Source organism: Bos taurus, chromosome 10 (assembly GCF_002263795.3).
Source record: "Bos taurus isolate L1 Dominette 01449 registration number 42190680 breed Hereford chromosome 10, ARS-UCD2.0, whole genome shotgun sequence".
NCBI lineage: Eukaryota > Metazoa > Chordata > Mammalia > Artiodactyla > Bovidae > Bos > Bos taurus.
Window position 1 is genome coordinate 74,490,379 of NC_037337.1, and position 22,605 is coordinate 74,512,983.

Here is a 22,605-nt window from a genome sequence, read left to right on the forward strand (position 1 = left end):
AACCTAATGTGAATATCAATGTGAGACAGACTCAGAATGACAAAGCAGTTGAGGGTGGGTCAGGTACTCTATAGACACTGGAAAATCTGAATGCATATCTATTGAGCTATGAAATGCCCTTACATAAATTTCCTGCCATAGTCTTTTATTAAAAAGAAAAATAATTTATATCCTCATTGGCTAAATCACACATGGGCCATGGTGTCTATTTTTGGAAATCATCCAAAGAGTGGCTTTATATGACCCGATTTACAAGAACATGGAAGGGGAGACTACACTGAGGACAAATGAACATTATATAATAGGTAAACAACTTCATTTAACAAATTTTTTAAAGAGTCTCCTAAAATAGGGGCTGATAAAAGAAATGAACACCATCTTTGCCTTCTATTAGCTATACTCTTGGAGAAGGCAATGGCAACCCATTCCAGTACTCCTGCCTGGAAAATCCCATGGATGGAGGAGCCTGGTAGGCTGCAGTCCATGGGGTTGCAAAGAGTCGGACAGGACTTCACTTTCACTTTCACTTTTCACTTTCATGCATTGGGGAAGGAAATGACAACCCACTCCAGTGTTCTTGCCTGGAGAATCCCAGGGACGGGGGAGCCTGGTGGGCTGCCATCTATGGGGTCCTACAGAGTCAGACATGACTGAAGTGACTTAGCAGCAGCAGCAGCAGCTATACTCTAAAGTGGAGATAGACATTAAGTGATCACATAAATGTATCTTTATGAACAGTGATCTTTGTATGGCAAAGCTTAGTGATTACTTATCCTCTATCCATTTCCAATGTCTTCCTATATAACAGGACCCTGTGCTACCAGTAATGTACTCATTTTTCTTTCTGGTCAATGATAGGCTATTTCCATGTATGACTTATAGTCTCCTTTAAAAAAAAAATATTTGTAAGGGTGTAGTTGATTTACAATGTTGAGTTAGTTTCAGGTGTATAGCAAAGTGAATCTGTTATACATACATCCACTCTTTTGTAGATTCTTTTCCCATATAGAGCCATTACAGAGCTTTGAGTAGAGTTCCCTGTGCTTTACAGTAGGTCCTTATCAACCTTTATACATAGTGGTGTGTATGTGTCAATCCCAGTCTTCCAATTTACCCCTCCCCCCTTCCCCCTGGTGACTTTGTTTGTTTTCTACATCTGTAACTCTATTTCTGTTTTGTAGATAAGTTCATTTGAAGCCTTTATTTTAGATTCCACAGATAAGCAATAACATATGATATTTGTCTTTCTCTCCTTGATTTACTTCCTCAGTGTGATAATCTCTAGGTCCATCCATGTTGCTGCAAATGGCATTATTTTGTTCTTATGGTTGAGTAATATTTCACTGTGTATTTCACACACACACACACACACACAGACCCCGCCCCCCCGCCACACAAGCACACAGACACATCACATCTTCTTTATCCATTCCTCTGTTTATGGACATTTATGTTGCTTCCATGCCCTAGATATTGTAAACAGTGCTGCAGTGAATGCTGGAGTGCATGTATCTTGTTGGTAAGAATGTAAACTGGTACAGCCACTATGGAGAACCGTATGAAGATTCCTTAAAAAAACTAAAAAATAGAGCTGCTATATGATCCAGCAACCCCACTCCTGGGTGTACATCTGGAGAAAATTGTAATTTGAAAAGTTATACTCATTTTAAAAATGATATTTTCGTTTTTAGAGAAAGATGGCTGAAAGACTCCCTTGCAGAGACAACTGAAAGTGGTAAGTAGAAGTCACTGGGTGATGTTGCTGGGCAAATTCTTTAAATTAAAGCAGAGATGATTTAGCAGGGAGGCTTTGGGCCATACCTCTTTGCTTTCTATTACCTACAATAGAGACAGGAAGGCTAGAGCTGCAGGGGCCATTTTGTGATCATGTGTTGACCCTGAGGATGGATGGCATTATGCTAAGGATGATATAGCAGAATAAAAGGAGCCTGGGTCCCTGATGGCCATGGAATTGCTGCATCTACCCTGAATTCTAAGGGGAAAAACAACACTCTGTCTTTTTAAACTACTCTTATTTTAAATTTTTTAAAAATGAAACAGTTCACTTTGGAATCTGTAAATATAGCATTTGGAAGTAGGATTTTTGCAAATTAGTCAGCTTAAGATGAACTCTATGAAATCCAGTATGGTTGGCATCCTTAGAAGAGGGGAATATTGACATAAGAACACGGAAGAAAAATGGTCATGTGAAGACATAGGCAGAGATTCGATTTCTGCTGCCACAAGCCCCCAAACAACAAAGATTGCTGGCAATCATCAGAAGACAGAAGGGACATGGGAGAATTCTTCACTAGAGCTTTGAAAAGGCATGTTTGCTGATTTCTGACTTCTACTCTCTAGAACTGTGAGAAAATAATTTTCTGTTATTTGAAGCTACCTGTTTTGTGGTAATTTGTTACTGCAGTCTAGAAAATTAAAATACCAGATATAAAGCTTCATTCTACCACAATAAAAGTGTTAATTAACAAAGCACTCCTACATGATTGTGCATTGCATAATAGCTTCCCAATACATGAAGCAAAACCTGATAGAACCAAAAGGAGAAATACAGAAATCTATTCCTTCTTAAGGGCTCCTCATGGTCTAAAATGGCTGCTGAAATTCCAGCCATTGCCTCCAACTTTTGGGAAGGAAGAAAAAGGAAGCACAAAAAGAACAGAAGATGTTTCCCCCAACAAAGTCAGGCCCTTTTCAGTGTCCTTCCCCAAATCTTCAGGCATAACTTCTGCTTATATCTCATTGAACATCCCTAGATGCATGGGAGAATAAGAAATATAGTCTTAGCTTCCTGGAGGATACCAGAATTCTGCCGATTAGGAAGACAAGGAAATGGGTGGTAGAGTGGGAGCTAGAAGTTGTTTCCATATGCAAGAGTCAGGAAAGCCTAATGTTTAAGCATGGTTCCTCTAGAGTCAGACTACTACATGTAGATTGTTCTACCACCTATAAGTTGTATTATCTATGGCATCATATATATTTCTAAATCTCAGTTTTCTCATCTGTAAATCCTATCTATCCATATATTTGTCTATCACATATCTCCCAAAGGATTGTTTGAGAATTAAAAACAAAAAATGTTTGCATGAATGTACAAAAAATTAGCTACATTATTGTACAATAGCAACCACTTTGGAGAGCTAATTAACATTAGATATTCAAACATTACGTCTGGACAATACCTCTCTTAGATATTTACCGAACAGAAACCTCTGTACTAAGAGATAGGTATACAAATGTTCATAGCAGCATTATTCATCATAGCCTAAAACTAGAAACCACCGCCTTAAATAGAATACATTAAAAAAGTATAATCAAATGGAATATTATATCACAGTGAAAATGGATGTCTTCTAACTGTACTCAGCAACATTAATCAATCTCTTATATAAAAGAACAGATTTATACAAAATTTAAAACAAAACTGATAATAGTGTTGGAGGTTGAGGTGGTGGCTACGTTTTGTAATGATCTGGAGAAGAATTGAAGGAAGTTTCCCAAATATTTGGGGTTTTAAGCATGCTCAGTCATGTCTTACTCTTTATGACACCATAGACTGAAGCCCATCAGGCTCATCTGTCCATGTGATTTTCTCAGTAAGAATAAGGGAGTGGGTTGTCATTTCTTCCTCCAGAGGGTCTTCCTGACCCAGGGATCAAACCCGTGTCTCCTGCATTGCAGGTGTATTCTTTAACGCTGTTCTATTTCTTGACTTATTTAGGAGCTACACAATTGTTATCTTGTGGTTGTTCACTGACTCATGCATCTATTTTTTTTTTAATTTTCCTTATGTGTATCACTTAACCTGACTGTATAATTAGTGATCAAAACTTTGATAGTAAAGTGGGTGATGGGCAGGCACTATCACATAAAGACAGCAGGCTTAACCCAGGACTGTCCTAGCAAACCAGGATACATGATCATCTGTGTCATATGTAACAAGAAAGAAGTTACTGAAAGAAAGGATGGAGAGAAGGCAGGCAATGAAAAATAAGGAAAAAGAAAGAAAATAAAGACAAGAAAGGGAAAGAATGAAAGGAAGGGCAGGGAGAAGGGAAAAGAAGAGAGGAAGGAAGGAAAGAGGGAGGGTGGGATAAAGAAGGAAGGAAGAAAGGAAGGAAGGAATGAAGGAAGAGATAAGGGAAAGGAAGGGAAGGAGCCAGAGGTGAGGGGAGGGAAGGAGGAGAGTGGGAGAAGGAGCTGGCCCTGACCTACATCATGCTTTCCTCTACTTGAGAGGATAATAAGACAGATTCCATTCCTCTCCCTTGATAGAAGCTTTGATTAGGTGTGGAAGGATAGAATGGAGAGGAAGTTTTAAGTAGCATGTGAAAATAAAGCTTTAAATTGCATGACCAAAATGTTTAGTATTTTTACATGTTCTTGAAGGCTCTGCCTATCAAAAGAGTTAACTGTCTTCATGAAGTTGGAAGTGGTTGTTGGTGGGGGGCTGGGGAAGTAACTTATTTCCAAGCGCTTCCAAGTTGAAATACTTAAAGTACTTCTATACTTCCAAGTACTTGGAAGTACTTAACATACTTCCGAGTTGAAATTGCTCAATAACCAGGATATAATGTCCCCTTCAGGAGCAGAGCTTTTCGTTGTCTTTCTCCCTGGCTGGGCACTGTGTGGGGAGCACAGATGTTGGTCATGGACTCCATTCTCTGGCCTCTATCCCTGTAGAGTACCCCTGAGTCTCACTCAGCCTCTGGCCAGCCTTGGTCATGTATGCCTCTCTGCTCTCTCCTACACCTGACCACTGGATTCTTCATGATTGCTGGTTCTCCCTAAGCCCTTCTGTGCCTTTCCCAGGAGTTGCTGTTATTCAGTCATTAAGTCATGCCAAATTCTTTGCAACCCCATGGACTGTAGCACTCCAGGCTTCCCTGTCCTTCACCATCTCCTGGAGTTTGCTCAAACTCATGTCCACTGAGTCGGTGATACCATCCAACTATCTCATCCTCTGTCACGCCCTTCTCCTCGTGCCCTCCATCTTTCCCAGTATCGGGGTCTTTTCCAATCAGTCAGCTCTTCAAATCAGGTGGCCAAAATATTGAAGCTTCAGCTTCAGAACCAGTCCTTCCAATGAATCTCAGGGTTAATTTCCTTTAGGGTTGACTGATTTGGTCTCCTTGCTTTTAAAGGGACTCTCAAGAGTCTTCTCCAGCACCACAATTCAAAAGCATCAATTCTTCAGCCCTCAGCCTTCTTTATGGTCCAACTCTCACAGCCATACATGACTACTGGAAAAACCATAGCTTCAACCAAATTGACCTTTGTTGGCAAAGTGATGTCTCTGATTTTTAGTAAGCTGTCCAGATTTGTCATAGCTTTTCTTCAGAAATGGTTTTACTGCACACTCATGTCTTCCTGAAGTAGCAGAAGATGCATATGTCAGCGAGGTCCCACTCTTCTCTTAAAAACATGGCAGCTGTTTCAGCCTCCTCATGCCAAGATATGAGAGACTTCAATGAGGCTGCTTTTCACCAGAGATCCGATAAGCCTGGAGAGACATAGGCCTCTACTTTCAGATACTCAGCTACTAGGTCTTTTCTCCCTGTGCTTCCTTCCATCAGAACTCTCCCAAGGGAGTGAGGAAACACTTCAAAGTGAACTCCTGCTTCCTCTTTTAACTCTACTTCACTCTTCCCCAGCTCGGAGATCTCTCCCCAGGCTGGGTGATGGGTGTGGTGGTGACTGATGTACTCTTCTTCCTAAATCCCTCTTTCAAGTGAACTCTTGAAACTTATTATAGATGCCAGAAGTATATAATCTTAACAACTCTCCCCTGAGACAAATGGCAATGTCACATTTTCCCGCATAAACATGGGCGGCATGTGGGTAGAAGTACAAAAGCACAATTATTTTACTTATCCTGATAGAGTTAAGGCACTCATAAAAAATTTCTAGACTAGTCCAGAAAGCAGTTCCCTTTCTGAGAAGAGTAGTATTCAAGAGATCTGAAACCATTAATAACCCTAACAAAGGGGAGGCTTACATGTAGGGATGATTACAAGTAAGATGTAAAGCAAATATAATAGTACAAACAGATCATTCCCATTTAGAGAGAACCTCAACATTCAGCCATCTAAGAGGCCATGTTTATATCTGAGCAACAGGACCTAGTGAGGACGAACATCCCCTTAGTCCCTATGGTAAGTCTCATAATCTCTCAACACACTTCAGATAGACCCTGCAGGACTATAAATACCAATCTATCCCCCTTCAAGGACTAATTTCTCTTTATAAACTCATCACTCTTAGTTAGAACTTATGATATTATAAATACATTAAAGAGAATCCATAGCTCGGCCTCCAACTAACTTAATTACACAAGCCAAATATACCCCTTTTGAAAAACTGATCTTAAAAATTAACTCAGATATAATTCTAGTAATTTCGAGTTCTGTGCCCAAAATATTTGCTGTTTAAAAGAAGTACATTTATGTATGTAAAGTTAAAATATTGAACCACTTGATGTCTTTAATATTGTTCTATTTTGTGGAAAATGCCTGTTAACTTTAGAAACAATTTTATGTGAATGAAATATCCTATCTACAAACAATGAACTTTAAACCCAGTTGTGATCTAATAGCATTATATTGGTGAAATAAATCTCTTATGTATGTGTGGCTCCCTGTAATGTTATCGTGCTTATGGTTGCTTTCGTGCTCCAGGGGAGTGATGGATGGCAATGAGGCTTAACCCGATATTACATCAAGTTCTTGCTAATCTCACACCAACCCCTCATAAATCTGAATAATTTGCTGCTGCTCAGCAACAGCAAATTATTGTGTGAGCCCTAGAATAGTTTTGGCCTGAAATTGTGTATTATCACAATCTCCTTTGGAAATAGTAAGGGCTTTTATTATTTCCATAACTGAATTATGTTTTCATATCTTTTGCACTGCTGTAGTGGGTTTCGCTTAGCAACAAGTCTCCAAGAGTTCTGCTTGGAGTAAGGCCTCATTAACATAATACACTAATCCCTGGGTTCTTGCTATCACCCAGGTGAATTCACTGCTGGCCCCTCTCACTTGTTTAGCCCAATGGAATGATTCCTTTTTACCTTCTAAAGTAAGTTTGTATTTCTATAACACAAAACATATTAACTCAGTGATATGGCAGCAAATATTAATTATTAAGTAACACTGCTCACCCAACAGGGACCTAATGTACACAAGTATTTTCACATGAATATTGATTTAAGTTTTTAAAATAAATGCCACTAAACAAGGCAAACCCAAGCCACATCTTTGCATTTTGCTGCCCTTTATTTAAAGAGAGGACATAAATGATCACTATGTAGGAGTGGCTCACACTGAGAAATGCCTTCTATTTTTCCTAGCCTTCTTTGTGTCTGGGAGTCCAATTTTGGAAGATACTAGATTTTAGGGTAAGCCCAGGGCAAAGGGAAAAACTTTCTGCTCTCCAATACTAACAAGTGCCTCTATGCAGTTTGAATAAGTGACTTTGGTCTTGTTAGAATAGACAGAAATGTTCCTATAATACCTATCAAGATTTATAGCTCTCTTTAAAAAAAATTCTGAATCAACCAAAAGTTCTGTAGAACAAGCATATAACATGGACTTTACTGTCTAAGAATTTAGCTAACAAGCTGTGCAAACCTATTATGATAATATATTCACATCAGTTTTAGCTATTTTAGTCTTCAGTTTGGTTCAGACTGCATGTCATTCTCTGAGAAGGATTCCTCACTCAGTCTACCAAGTTGGCCTTTTGTGTGACATGAGGAATTGAGGCAAGTTGTGCTTCTCCAATGGTTTAATTTTTAAGAGTAGGTTACTGTGCTCTAAAACCTGTTCATCAGAGAAGGAAAGAGTTGTGTCAGACATTATGAGGAAGCATGATAGTCTCGACAGAATATGAGAACATTTCAGAAGTCTGAAAATATCACTCTTTTGAATTAGCCAACTTCTATTTGAGAAATTTTGTTAAATAAGACATTGGTAGCCATAGGTCCTAAGCCATAATTTCCCTTTCCCCCCCAAAATATTAAGTTTCTAATAGAAAAGTGGTTACTGTTCTTATAGAAGTCAACTTAGAATGACCTGGTGATCAAATAGTTCAACCATCCCTACCATACAGAGCAAATATTAAAACAAGAACAAAAGCAGACAATAAATTGCCTTAAGCAACTGGCATCTGTGAGTTAAGTTTAAAAGACCTTTAAACCTCAAGATATACAATACTGCAGAAGTAAAGCAAAGATTAGTTAAAACTAAAATGTGAAATGTTGTACAATATAGCTATGTTACGATGGTATTTCTGATATTCTAAAATTTTTAATAGAATTAAAAAATATCCAGTGTTGGCCCCCTATATTAAATTATACATATAAATACACTCTGAAGAAAATGTGATTGCTCCCAAACTCTTGGATCCTGCCATCCATAATGAATAATATACTGTGGCACACTCTTATAAAGTTAAATGTTTCTTTTGACGAGGAACATTTATCAACTAAAAACTTGAGCTTTTGCTTTCTTTCCCCCACTTTGTCTTCATTTAAAAATTTTTTCTTGGCTTTTTATGGTTACTTCAGTTGTTGTTCTTAACTTTGTAGTGTTAAATGATCGATGGTCTGACCACTGAAAGGAATTACTTTAATTTTATTTTGACATTGACTCCATGATAGTTCTACAAGCCTGTGTGAATATTAAAAGATTTACTCTAAGAGAAGATTTACAGATATGATAGCCAAGTCACAGTCATCTTTTCTTCTTTCCCTCAACTCTCAAAGACTCAATTCTTTTTAAAAATGTCTGTCTGTCTATATATCTATTGAGAGAGGAACAATGACCCTATGATGCAATGTCATAGTAGCCATGTGCTTTACATGAAATACATACAGATAAAGGAGTAGGATCAGTTTAGTTCAGTTTAGTTCAGTTCAGTCGCTCAGTCATGCCCAACTCTTTGCGACCCCATGAATCGCAGCACTCCAGGCCTCCCTGTCCATCACCAACTCCTGGAGTTCGCTCAGACTCATGTCCATCGAGTCGGTGACACCATCCCGCCATCTCATCCTCTGTCGTCCCCTTCTCCTCCTTCCCCCCAGTCCCTCCCAGCATCAGGGTCTTTCCCAATGAGTCAGCTCTTCACATGAGGTGGCCAAAGTATTGGAGTTTCAACTTCAGCATCAGTCCTTCCAAGAACACCCAGGGCTGATCTCCTTCAGAATGGACTGGTTGGATCTCCTTGCAGTCCAAGGGACTCGCAAGAGTCTTCTCCAACACCACAGTTCAAAAGCATCAATTCTTTGGCACTCAGCTTTCTTCACAGTCCAACTCTCACATCCATACATGACCACTGGAAAAACCATAGCCTTGACAACACAGACCTTTGTTGACAAAGTAATGTCTCTGCTTTTGAATATGCTATCTAGGTTGGTCATAACTTTCCTTCCAAGGAGTAAGTGTCTTTTAATTTCATGGCTGCAGTCACCATCTGCAGTGATTTTGGAGCCAAAAAATAAAGTCTGAGACTGTTTCTACTGTTCCCCCACCTATTTCCCTGAAGTGATGGGACCAGATGCCATGATCTTCGTTTTCTGAATGTTGAGCTTTAAGCCAACTTTTTCACTCTCCTCTTTCACTTTCATCAAGAGGCTTTTTAGTTCCTCTTCACTTCCTGCCATAAAGGTGGTGTCATCTGCATATCTGAGGTTATTGATATTTCTCCTGGCGATCTTGATTCCAGCTTGTGCTTCTTCCAGCCCAGCATTTCTCATGATGTACTCTGCATAAAAGTTAAAAAAGCAGGGTGACAACATACAGCCTTGACGTACTCCTTTTCCTATTTGGAACCAGTCTGTTGTTCCACGTCAGATAGGTGACAACAAATAGACAAAACAACATTTGTTTTTTCCATCTTAAAGAAAGGGATCTCCATTTTGAAATGTTTACCAAAAAAATTTGTGTGGAGGTAATTAAAGCCCACTGTCGATAAAAAGATTATAAAACAGTATTTACAAACTCTAAACTGAACTGGGAAAGATTATATCCTGCAGCACTGGTAATAATAATAGATGTGTGTATATGTGTTGGTTGCTCAGTCATGTCCAACTCTATGAGATCTCATGGACTGTAGCCCGCCAGGCTCCTTTCTCCATGGCATTCTCCAGTCAGAATGCTGGAGTGTGTAGCCATTCCCTCCTCCAAGGGATCTTCCCAATCCAGGTCTCCAGCATTGCAGGTGGACTCTTTACTGTCTGAGCCATCAGGGAAGCCCAATAATAAGATATAGTCAAACAATTTAATATATTATCTTGTGCTCTAGCCATGTAAACACAACAGTCAGAAATCCTGCCACAAGGAGGATGACTGACTGATGACTCCAATTACTGCTTCTCTAGATTCCCAACTATGTTCATACTAAGGCCACTCAAGGTCCAGCGGTGAAGAGGACATCAAACTAAGTAGAAAATAGATAGTTCCGGCACAAGCGGACAGCTCAACTGGTGCTCAATTTACCATTCACTGGTGATGACCTAGGAAAATATCCTAGTGGAGGATCAATGCTTTTTCCAGGTTTTTGCAGGTGAGATGTTTCAGGAATTTGAAAGCCATGTGAAAGGAGGGCACTGGGCAATACAGTGGGCAATGCCTATAATAATAACCAAACTTGGTTGGTTTGTACAATGTTGTATTGTTTCTCTGTAGAGAGATTAGAAACAGAAGGCCGTTAATAAGCAGTTCATGTCTAAAACAAGAGCCTCTTTGGTAGCCTACAAAGAAAATGTTACCTCCTCTGGTAGACGAGGCCTTCCCTGGTAGCTCAGATGGTAAAGAATTTGCCTGCAATGCAGGAGACCTGGGTTTGATCCCTGGGTTGGGAAGATCCCCTGGAGAAGGGAATGTCAACCTACTCCAGTATTTGTGCCTGCAGAATTCCATGGACAGAGGAACCTGGTGGGCTACAGTCCATGGGGTCTCAAAGAATCAGAAACAACTGAGCAACCAACACATTCACTTTCACTGGTAGAAGAGCAGACACTTCTGAGCAGCAAATTGAAGATTTGATCAAGTGACAAAGCCAAGATATTTGAATCCTCAGTCTAGGTGGCTCTACAATGCCAAGGGTAGGGTCCTGGTTGAGAAAGCCTAGAACTCTGAAACAAGGGATGGGAATATTTGGGTGGTTGTCCCTGAGGCAGCTGGCTCTATAGAACCCACAGGGCTTACAAGATGGGGTCTGCCCTTTTCTAGTAAGAGCTAGTGTTTTTCCTCCATTAGAAGAGGCTGCAGAGTCCTCTGTCTGCAAAGCAGCAGCTTCTTCTACAAGTGCCACCTCCATCTGCTCTCCAGATAGCTAGGAAAGTAATTGGGTTAAATCCCAGCATCAGTCTGCTGAGGTATTAATCTTGGGAAGGAAGGAAAAAGCCATATGCCAAAGGAGAGGGTAAGAATTAGGTACTATACACTAGAAGTACCCAGGTGAGTACTATTGGGATTGGATTTTGAGGGACCTTGCTCAACAAATCCTGAATGTAAGATGGGATAAGCAACAGTTGATTTGAGGCAATTTCTCAGAGTATTGCATGGGCAGCAATCACAGGGGATTAAACAAAGTCATTGTTAAGGAAGTTATCTGAAACCTGGATAAAGAAAGGCCAAAGTGGAGATGACTGAGTTGCCTTGTCTTATAGAAGAAAAGAATAAAGGGACATGGGCATGCTGGTGTGGATAAACAGTGAAACCAGAAGGCACAGTGGAAGATTGTGTCCATGGGAGAATACTGAAGACATACCACTCACCAAGACCATTAGGATTCTGGAGAAAGAGAATTATATACCTTTCAAGAAACAGTTTCTAATACGTGTCTTCCCTGGTGGCTCAGTGATAAGAACATGCTTGCCGATGCAGGAGACATGGGTTCGATCCCTGGATCAGGAAGTTCTCCTGGAGAAAGAAATGGCAACCTACTCCAGTATTCTTGCCTGGGAAAACCCATGGAAAAAGGAACTTGGGGTCCTACAGTCCATGGGGTCACAAAAAAGCTGGATATGACTTAGTGACTAAACCACAAAGAACAACAATACTGATATGTAAGTTTGATGAGAGAAAAGATAAAATGGGATGACCATGAAACTATCCATCATAAGCGGGGTCTGTTAGAAGCCTCCTCCTCACATCATGAAATTGGATAGTTTCAGCTGCAATTTTTCATAAGATGGAAATGTACAGCTCAAATTGAGACCAAGGAAGACCAGAGAGCATGAGTAAACTACATAAATAGGTATACAGGCTCCCATATCACCTGACACAGATGGAACCAAACCCCTGCCCCAACTCATATCCTTGGTCAAAATTAGTTTAGAATAAGTTGGGCTAGTAAGTGGTACAAGGGAAAAATGGACAGTGGCTGCATTAAAGCCTCCTTCAAGTGTCTTGAAAGACTGAAGATGAAAATCTCTCCTAAGGACAGAGGCACAAACAGTACACCTGGTCATTCGTTTTCCATGGAATAAGTGAGAATGCTAACGGCCTGACTGAATGGTCAGAGACCTGTAAGAGAGAAGACTACATGAACAGAGATAAGTTCTGCTGTAGAGACATATGGGTGAACAGATGGGACTGGGCACTAAGTTATCAACATCTACCAGAAAGCATCTACCACTGAAAACACACTGGGCAACCATGCATAACCATGTCATTAAAACCCCAGATCACGGATGTTGGTTGGCATTTGTTGTTGATCACATTTGAACCAACACTATTGGCACCTGTAAGTGATAGCCATGTCAGCAGAGCCTGGAGCTGTGTATGAAGTCAACAGTAAGGACTTTTCATAATGAAACAAATCCAGTTACTGATTCCCCTGGATATTCTACCTGTTATTAACAGACGCCAATGCTGACCCTCCAATAGGGCAAAATTCCTGAAGGAAACCAACTGACAACTTGGCACAAATAGACTACACGGTGCTTCTTCCATCCCAGAGAGGCCAATGGTTCATCTTAACAGAGACAGATAAACCATGTACATGGTTTCCTTTCCTGTCCGCAAAGCCTCAGCCAATACTAACAGCTAAGATTTACAGAATGCCTTGTAGATAGACGTACTTCCCTGGTGGCTCAGACGGTAAAGTGTCTGCCTGTAATGCGGGAGACCCAGGTTCGATTCCTGGGTTGGGAAGATCCCCTGGGGAAGGAAATGGCAATCCACTCCAGCACTCTTGCCTGGAAAATCCCATGGACGGAGGAGCCTGATAGGCTACAGTCCATGGGGTCGCAAAGAGTTGGACACGAATGAGCGACTTCACTTTCACTTTCACTTTGTAGATAGACATAGAATTCACAAAGTACAGCATCCAGTTAAGGGACCCACTTTACAGAAAAGGAGATGTGGGAGTTGGCCATCATAGGATCACATCCATTGTAGGGTCTTCTGTTTAGACTACATACTATACAACTTAGTAGCAGCAAATTTCCTAGGGCTCTGTAAAGGCCTTCCAAAAGCATAGCTGTATTATCAGCTCAGAGGTAACATTCTGAAAGGAAGGGCTGCCATCCTTCAGGATGTAGCATAAACATTACAGACCTCTACATGGTGCTGTGTTCTTCATAGGAAAATACATGGGTGGGGGAACCAAGGAGTCAAATCATGGATATTTCACCTGTAGAAGTTTTATTTGGATTTTTATTCTCTATTATTCTTTAACATGTTTACAATTTTATTTACCTTCTTGAATATAAATGATACTCTTATAACTGTTTCAATGTTCTCTGATTTTGCATTTCTAGAAATTTATTTTTGTTGCTCTTTTTAAATAAAAAGTATCACTTTTTTTTTTTTTAGAGTTTCTGTTTCCCTGCCAATTTTTTTTCACTTTGCTTTTATCTACCTGTTTATAGTAAAAATGCTTGATAATTTCAATATCTCTAATTGTGGTGGTTAATTTTGTGTCAGCCTGCCTGGGCTAAAGGATGTCCAGATAGCTGGTAAAACATTATTTCTGGGTGTGTCTGTGAGGGTGTTTCGGAAGAGATTAGAATTTGAATTGCTAATCAAACAAAGCAGATGGTCCTCCCCAACATGAGTAGGCCTCATTCAATCTGTTGAGGGCTTGAATAGAACAGAAAGGTGGAGGAAAGACAAATCTGCTCTTTGAGCTGAGGCTTCTTTCTTCTGTTCTCAGACACTGGTGCTCCTGGTTCTTGGGCTTTCAGACTCAGACTGGGATTTACACCATCAGCCCCCTATTCTCAGACCTCAGACTTCAACTGCATTACACCTCTGGCTTTCCTGATTTTCCAACTTGCAGATGGCAGACTGTGGGACTTCTCAGTTCCATAACCACGTGAGCCAATTCCTATAACAAATCTCCTCTTATATATGAGAGGAGAGAACCTAATGGTTCTGTTTCTCTGGAGACCCCAGATATGCTAACCTCTATATTTCTGCTATCTTGTGTTTCTTTCTCACGTTGTCTCATCTCCTCATATACTAGTTATTTTAAAGTAGTCACTGGAAGCTATATTTGAAAATTTACTGGGAGAAATAATTTGGTTTCTAAGATGATACTGTTTTCCTCCAGGAAATAGTTTTCATTTCCTTCATTAAATATTTTCATTTGATGCTTGGTGGCACTAGCAGTCCAGAACCATCTCAATATAAGTCTAAATATTAAGATTTTCTAGATCGCTTGAAAGATGTGAATCTTGACCGCATACCATTCTAGGGCCTGCTTATCCCCAGTCCACACTTGCTCTCACTGGCTAGCACTCAGGACCAGACAGAAGCCATTTATCAGAATCTGCACCATTGGTGAATCCCAGATATTGAGTTTTGCTTCTCTATACCTTTGAGGTCCTCAGAAGCACAGCTTAGTGTCTCAACTGTCTCTTATGCATGGACAAGTGACCCCAGGGCAAAAACTTCCACGTACCTTTTCTTTTTACCTCTCCAGTTCTTTTTACTTCTCTGGTCTGGTCATACTTATGTATTGTAGAAAATGTTCTAATCTTTCCCCCAAAATGTTTAGATGATTTCAGTTGCAAGTTTGGTCAGAATTATCTAAGCTAACATATCCTCCAACCCATGATTCTTAATTCTAGGGAACCAGATCATGTCAGTAACATTTGAAAGAAAGGGGGATGTGTGGTTTAAGATGAGACAGGCATGATATCAATTTAAAATTGAAGAGCTATCACAGGAAAAAGAATCCATACTTCTTTTAAGTGGCTTCAGAAGCTAGAACATAGAAAAACATACTACATTTCAAGAAAATAATTTAAAACAAAACATGTTAATGATTAGACACTCATACTGGGAAACTTTGCTATAAGAGCTATTGAGATACCTAGCCTTGGATAAATCCAGGTAATTAAACAATGATTTGTCCAAGATGCATATGTAGGATATGAAATGGACTAGTTGACCTCTAGAGTCCCAAAGAAGTGAGATTTCAGGACTCTTTAATTCCAAGAGAAAATGGAGAGGGCCTCTGAGTTATGTTGGTAGCTTAAAATTATTTTATAAGGAATAACTAATCCTATGATCAGATTTCAGGAAGGTAACTTATAAAGACTCACTTCTTGTACAATCTCTCTGATTGAAATGTGTCACAGGCAGAGTTCTAGAAATGAAAGGTATTCTTTCTCTGTTCTGGGAACATTAATTTTCAAGTGTATTTGTTACAGTTCACGACCTGGGACAATGCCCTGTAAATAGGGAGAAGCTATTAGCACGTTAATTAGGATTCCCTTTATAGTCCTATTGAGAAATATAATTATTTGTTAGATTAAATTCTTTGCCTTGAGAATTCCAATTTTCATGTTGAGTAATAGACCCTGTTATAACTGCAGACTACAATTCATACAAGAACACATTGTCACATACCTTCTGTTTTTAAGTACTGTCTCTCTTACTTGAGTGCAAAATGACTGTAAAGAGTAAAAGAACCTTTGGGTTGGCAATAGTAGGATAAACGGGACCCAAGTTAACAAATTTTCTGAGAGCTATTATTTAATCTGTAAGTGCTTGAAAGCAGACCATCTTATTTCCTTTTCAAGTCTATACAAGCCAGGGCTTATCCTCAACTGTTTTGGTTCTCTCAAATGCTGATAGCACAAATCGGGGAAATGCTGTTAGCAGAAATTGGGAAAATAAAAGTTATTTCCTAAATTCAAGTCTACATGATGAAATATCATGCCTTGCAGTTATCTTAATGGGCAGGGTCATCCGGAGAGAATTCTTACATCTTTATTCAATCCATGCTTCTGTTGACATTTGTTGACTTTATATCACTCTATACTTTTAAGAGAATAAGCCGCTGTGAGTTTATTTCCCTTGGGCAGCTTTATCTAGCTAATCAGAGAAGAATGTTTCAGGTTGTCATTCAGCTTCCCAAGAATGCAACTGCACTTAATAGAAGTATAAGGATTTGTGTAGTGCATTTTTCTGGATGAAGTGCTACCAGCTTGAACGGTAATGCATTGCTAGTTTTGTCCAGTTCTACTGATGTGCTACTCACTAGCAAGAGCTGCAAAATACATCACTGCCCAGTTCTCATTTTCTTTCATTTTCGTTGTTTTGTTTTTGTAGCAAGAGACCTCCCAGGCACTAGGGATATGGTTTTGCCCCTGTCCAACCAGAAGAATAAATGTCTGGATGGCTGACTATAACAATAGTAGCTTATAAAATAAGCTTAGTAGATATAATGACAAATAATGGAAAGAGGTAGAAAAGGAAGATACAAGGAAAAGAATTTTAAACATCACAGACACACTAAAGACCTTATAGCCAATGGCTCTTTAAGGAAGGGGAAAGAAAGATTACCATTTGCTATTATTTAGACTTTTATTTTCTATTATACATTATAGCAGAAGTTTAAGAGTATCATCTTTTTATCTTTGGACCATTTTTTTTTTCAAGTGGAGTGATAATATTCCCACCTTATAGAGAAAGAAACTGAGACCAAGTGAGTTTAAATGCTGTTGCAAAGTCACACAATCAGATGACAGGGAGGCTATCTGAGCCCAGCTCCTGTGTACTCAAAATCTATCCATTAGTTCCTGCTTCAATTCCTCCTCATATTTCATTCTACACAAGCACCAGTGAATTAAGAGACACAATGAGAATCTAACCTTCAACAGCAAGTAAAAACACTTGAATATTATTTGTCAACCGTGTAGTTGAGATTGTAATGAGACTTCTAATAGGGGATATTATCATAAGATATAAGTTACAAGTGCATGTGCCATGTAGAGGAAACTAAGGCTAAACACTAACAATGCTGTAGTTTTTTTATTTTTTTTAATTGGAGTATAATTCCTTTACAATGTTGTGTTTGTGTTAGTTTTTGCTGCAAATTGGGTTATTTGTAGAGAGGTGGATTTGTAGAGTCCGTCATGCGGAGTGAAGTATAAGTCAGAAAGAGAAAACCAAATATTGTATATTAATGCATATATGTGGAATCTAGAAAAATGGTGTAAATGAACCTAAGTGCTGTAATTTTAAGAGTTATTGTCTCATATGCCTCTAATTTCTACCCTTCTCAGTGGAAATTTGCCAGTTAGACTTCCGAGCATCTTATTTCTTCTTAGGTTTAGAGAATTCGCCATCTTATTAATGTTGTGGAAAGCGACTGTCTCTCACCATAGAAGTTGCAAAAAGTAGATACTATGCTGCCAGTTTTCCTTGTAGGTAGTGCTTGGAAACTAGACTAGGGCTTAGATATTGGTACACCTGAGAGAATTTATTTTTTCCGGCTTTATTGAGATATAATTGATGTTTTGTAAGTTTAAGATGTACAATGTGATGATTTGAGAGATGCATATAATGTGAAATGATTACCATAATAAGGTTAGTTAATACTTCCATCATCTCATATAATTTCTTTTAAGTGTGGTGAGAACATTTAAGATCTACTTTCTTAGCAACTTTCAAGATTATGTGAGGTGAAGTTGCTCAGTCGTGTCCGACTCTTTGAGACCCCATGGATTGTAGCCTACAATGTTCCTCTGTCCATGGAATTTTCCAGGCAAGAGTACTGGAGTGGGTTGCCATTTCCTTCTCCAGGGGATCTTCCCGGCCCAGGGATTGAACCCAGGTCTCCTGCATTGCAGGCAGACACTTTACTGTCCGAGCCACCAGGGAAGCCCCCTTCAAGTACATAAAGCAATATTAACCATAGTCTCCATGTTGTACATCAGATCCTCAGAACTTATTTATGCTATAACTAACTGGAAGTTTGCACCCTTTAACCAATTTCTGTTTCTTCCCCAACACCACCCCCCCTCCACCAGCCCTGTCAACAACCATTCTCCTCTGTTTCTAGGAGTTCAGCTTTTTTTTGATTTCATGTAAAAGTGAAATCATATAATCAGTTCCTATCTGGCTTATTTCACCTAGTATAATGCCCTAAAGATCCATCCATTTTGTCACAAATGACAGTATTTCCTTCTTTCTCATGCCTGAATAAAATTATATATAATAATAGTAAAGCTATAGCTAGCTAGCTAGCCAACTAGATTACATCTTCTTTATCAATTCACTCATAGGGGGATGCTTAGGTTGTTTCATATCTTTGTTATTGTGAATACACTGCAACGAACATGGGGGAACATATATCTTTTTGAGATTCCAGTTGTATTTTCCTGAGATATATACCCAGAAATGCAAATATTGGATCATATGGAAATTCTATTTTTAATTTTCTGAGAAGTCTCCAAACTATTTTCCATGGCTGCAGCAATTTACATTCCCACCAAAAATGCACAGGTTTCCCTTTTTCAAAGGTTCTTGCCAACATTTAGCTCCTGTCTTATTAATGAGTCATTCTAACAGATGTGAAGTGATACCTTATTCTGGTTTAAATTTACATTTTTCCTATTAAAAAAAAAAAGGTTACCATCTTTTCATGTGTCTTGGTCATCTATACTTCTCGGAAAAGATATCTATTTGGGCCTTCTACTCATTTTCTAATCAGAATTTTTTTTTTTTGCATTGAGTTACATGAGTTCCCTATATTTTTGGATACTAACTCCTTACAGAAAAATGGTTTGCAAATTCTTTCTCCTATTCCTTAGACTGCTTGCTCACTTAGTTGATCATTTCCTTTGCTGTGCAGAAGGATTTTTTTCAGTTTTATATAGCCCTACTTATTTGTTGTTATTGTTGCTTATCCTTTTGGTGTCAACCCCCCCCCCCACCCCCCCAAAAAAAATTATTGCCAACTCCAGTGTCAGGGAGTCTTCCACTATCTTTTCGTCTAGGAATTTTACAGTTTCAGGTTTATGTTAAATTTTAATCAATTTCTAGTAATTTGTAAGTAATATTAAGATAGAGGTCCAGTTTAATTATTTTGCAAGTGGATATCTAGTTTTTCCAACACTGTTTATTGACTATCCTTTCATCATTACATATGCTTGACTCCCTTGTTCAATATTAGATCACATATGTGAGAGTTTATTTCTGGGCACTCAGATTGGGTCCACTGATCTACATGACTTTTTATGTGTCAGTATCATACTGCCTTGATTACTATAGCTTTGTAACATAGTTTGAAATCAGAAAGTATGATAACTCTAGCTTTATTCTTCTTTCTCAGGATTACTTTGGCTATTCTACTTGTGGTTTCATACAAATTTTAGGATTTTTTTTTTCTATTTCTATAAAAAATGCCATTGGAATTTTGGTAGTGATCACATTGAAATTATATGTGACTTCGGGCAAAATGGATCTTTAATGATATTAATTCTTCTGATCCATGAATATAACATGTATAACTTAGTCACTCAGTCATGTCTGACTCTTTGAGACTCCATGGACTATAGCCCACCAGGCAGCTTTGTCCATGGGGATTCTCCAGGGAAGAATACTGGACTGTGTTGCCATGCCATTCTCCAATGGATCTTCACAACCCAGGGATCAAACACAGGTCTCCCACATTGAAGGTGGATTCTTTACTGTCTGAGCCATGGGTTCAGTTCAGTCGCTCAGTCATGTCTGACTCTTTGTGATCCCATGTACTGCAGCAGCCCAGGCTTCCCCGTCCATCAACAACTCCCAGAGTTTACTCAAACTCATGTCCACTGAGTCAGTGATGCCATCCAACCATCTCATCCTCTGTCATCCCCTTCTCCTCTGGCCTTCAATCTTTCCCAGCATCAGGGTCTTTTCCAATGAGTCAGTTCTTTGCATTAGGTGGCCAAAGTATTGGACTTTCAGCTTTAGCATCAGTCCTTCCAATGAATATTCAGGAGTGATTTCCTTCAGGATTAGTTGGATCTCCTTGCAGTCCAAGGGACTCTCAAGAGTCTTCTCCAACACCACAGTTCAAAAGCATCAATTCTTCGATGCTCAGTTCTCTTTATAGTCCAACTCTCACATCCATACATGACTACTGGAAAAACCATAACTTTGACTAGAGGTCTGTCTAGTTGACAAAGTAATGTCTCCATTTTTTAATATGCTGTCTGCGTGCTAAGTTTTAATATGCTGTCTGACGTGCTAAGCTTAGCATGTCAACATGCTAAGTTGCTTCAGCCATGTCTGACTCTTTGCGACCCCATGGACAGTAGCCCACCAGACTCCTCTTTCCATGGTATTTTCCAGGAAAGAACACTGGAGTGGGTTATGATGCCCTTCTCCAGGGAATATGCTGTCTAGGTTGGTCATAACTTTCCTTCCAAGGAGCAAGCGTCTTTTAATTTCATGGCTGTGGTCACCACCTGCAGTGATTTTGGTTCCTCCAAAAATAAAGTCTCTCACTTTTTCCTTGTTTCCCCATCTATTTGCCATGAAATGATGGGACCAGATGCCATGATCTTAGGTTTCTGAGTGTTGCGTTTTAAGCCAACTTTTTCACTCTGTCTTTCACTTTCGTCAAGAGGCTCTTTAGTTCTTCTTCACTTTCTGCCATAGGGTGGTATCATCTGCTTATTTGAGGTTATTGACGTTTCTCCCAGCAATCTTGATTCCAGCTTGTACTTCATCCAGTCCAGCATTTCTTATGTTGTACTCTGCTGCTGCTGCTGCTAAGTCGCTTCAGTTGTGTCCACATATATATTAAATAAGCAGGATGACAATATACAGCCTTGACACACTCCTTTCCCGATTTGGAACCAGTCTGTTGTTCCATGTCCAGTTCTAACTGTTGTTTCTTGACCTGCATACAGATTTCTCAGGAGGCAGGTAAGGTGGTCTGGTATTCCTATCTCTTGAAGAATTTTCCACAGTTTAATGTGATCCACACAGTCAAAGGCTTTGGTATAGTCAATAAAGCAGAAATAGATGATTTTCTGGAACTCTCTTGCTTTTTCAATGATTCAACAGATGTTGGCAATTTGATCTCTGGTTCCTCTGCCATTTCTAAATCCAGCTTGAACATCTGGAAACTCACATTCACATACTGTTGAAGCCTGGCTTGGAGAATTTTGAGCATTACTTTGCTAACATGTCAGATGAGTGCAATTGTGTGGTAGTTTGAACATTATTTGGCATTGCCTTTCTTTGGGATTTGAATCAAACCTGACCTTTTTCAGTCCTGTGGCCACTGCTGTTTTCCAAATTTGCTGGCATATTGAGTGCAGCACTTTCACAACATCATCTTTTAGGATTTCAAATAGCTCAACTATTTGAAAATCCATCACCTCCAATAATCACAAAACAAAGCTTTGTTTGTAGTGATGCTTCCTAAGGCCCACTTGACTTCGCACTCTGAGATGTCCAGCTCTTGGTGAGTGATCACACCATCGTGGTTATCTGGATGATGATCATCTTTTTTGTATAGTTCTTCTGTGTATTCTTGTCACCTCTTCTTAATCTCTTCTGCTTCTATTATGTTCATACTGTTTCTGTCTTTATTGTGGTCATCTTTTCATGAAATGTCCCCTTGGTATCTTTAATTTTCTTAAAGAGACCTTTAGTCTTTCCCATTCTATTGTTTTCCTCCATTTGTTTGCATCGATCGCTGAGGATCAGATGACCATTATATCTACTACTGTGGGCAAGAATCACTTAGAAGCAATGGAGTAGCCATTATAGTCAACAAAAGAGTTTGAAATGCAGTACTTGGATGCAATCTCAAAAATGACAGAATGATATCTGTTTGTTTCCAAGACAAACTGTATGCCCTGACCAGTAATGCTGAAGAAGCTGTAGTTGAACAGTTCTATGAAGACCTACAATACCTTATAGAACTAACACCTGAAAAAGATGTCCTTTTCATTATAGGGGACTGTAATACAAAAGTAGGAAGTCAAGAGATACCTGGAGTAATAGGCAAAGTTGGCCTTGGAGTACAAAATGAAGCAAGACAAAGTCTAACAGAGTTTTCCCAAGAGAATACACTGGTCATAGCAAATACCCTCTTCCAATAACACAACAGAAGACTCTACACATGGACATCACCAGATGGTCAATACTGAAATCAGATTGATTATATTCTTTGCAACCAAAAATGGAGAAGCTCTATACAGTCAGCAAAAAAACAAGACTGGGAGCTGACTGTGGCTCAGATCATGAATATCTTATTGCCAAATTCAGACTTAAATTGCAGAAAGTGGGGGAAACCACTAGACCATTTAGGTATGACCTAAATTAAATCCCTTACAAT

The 22,605-nt window shown here is 39.2% G+C and overlaps 1 non-coding gene across 1 annotated transcript; it reads left to right on the plus strand.

Moving 5' to 3' along the window:
• Positions 1-13,106: 13,106 nt before the first annotated feature.
• TRNAY-GUA (transfer RNA tyrosine (anticodon GUA)) lies at positions 13,107-13,178 on the plus strand. The gene has a single exon. It is a non-coding gene; the product is annotated as a tRNA-Tyr (tRNA).
• Positions 13,179-22,605: the final 9,427 nt, after the last annotated feature.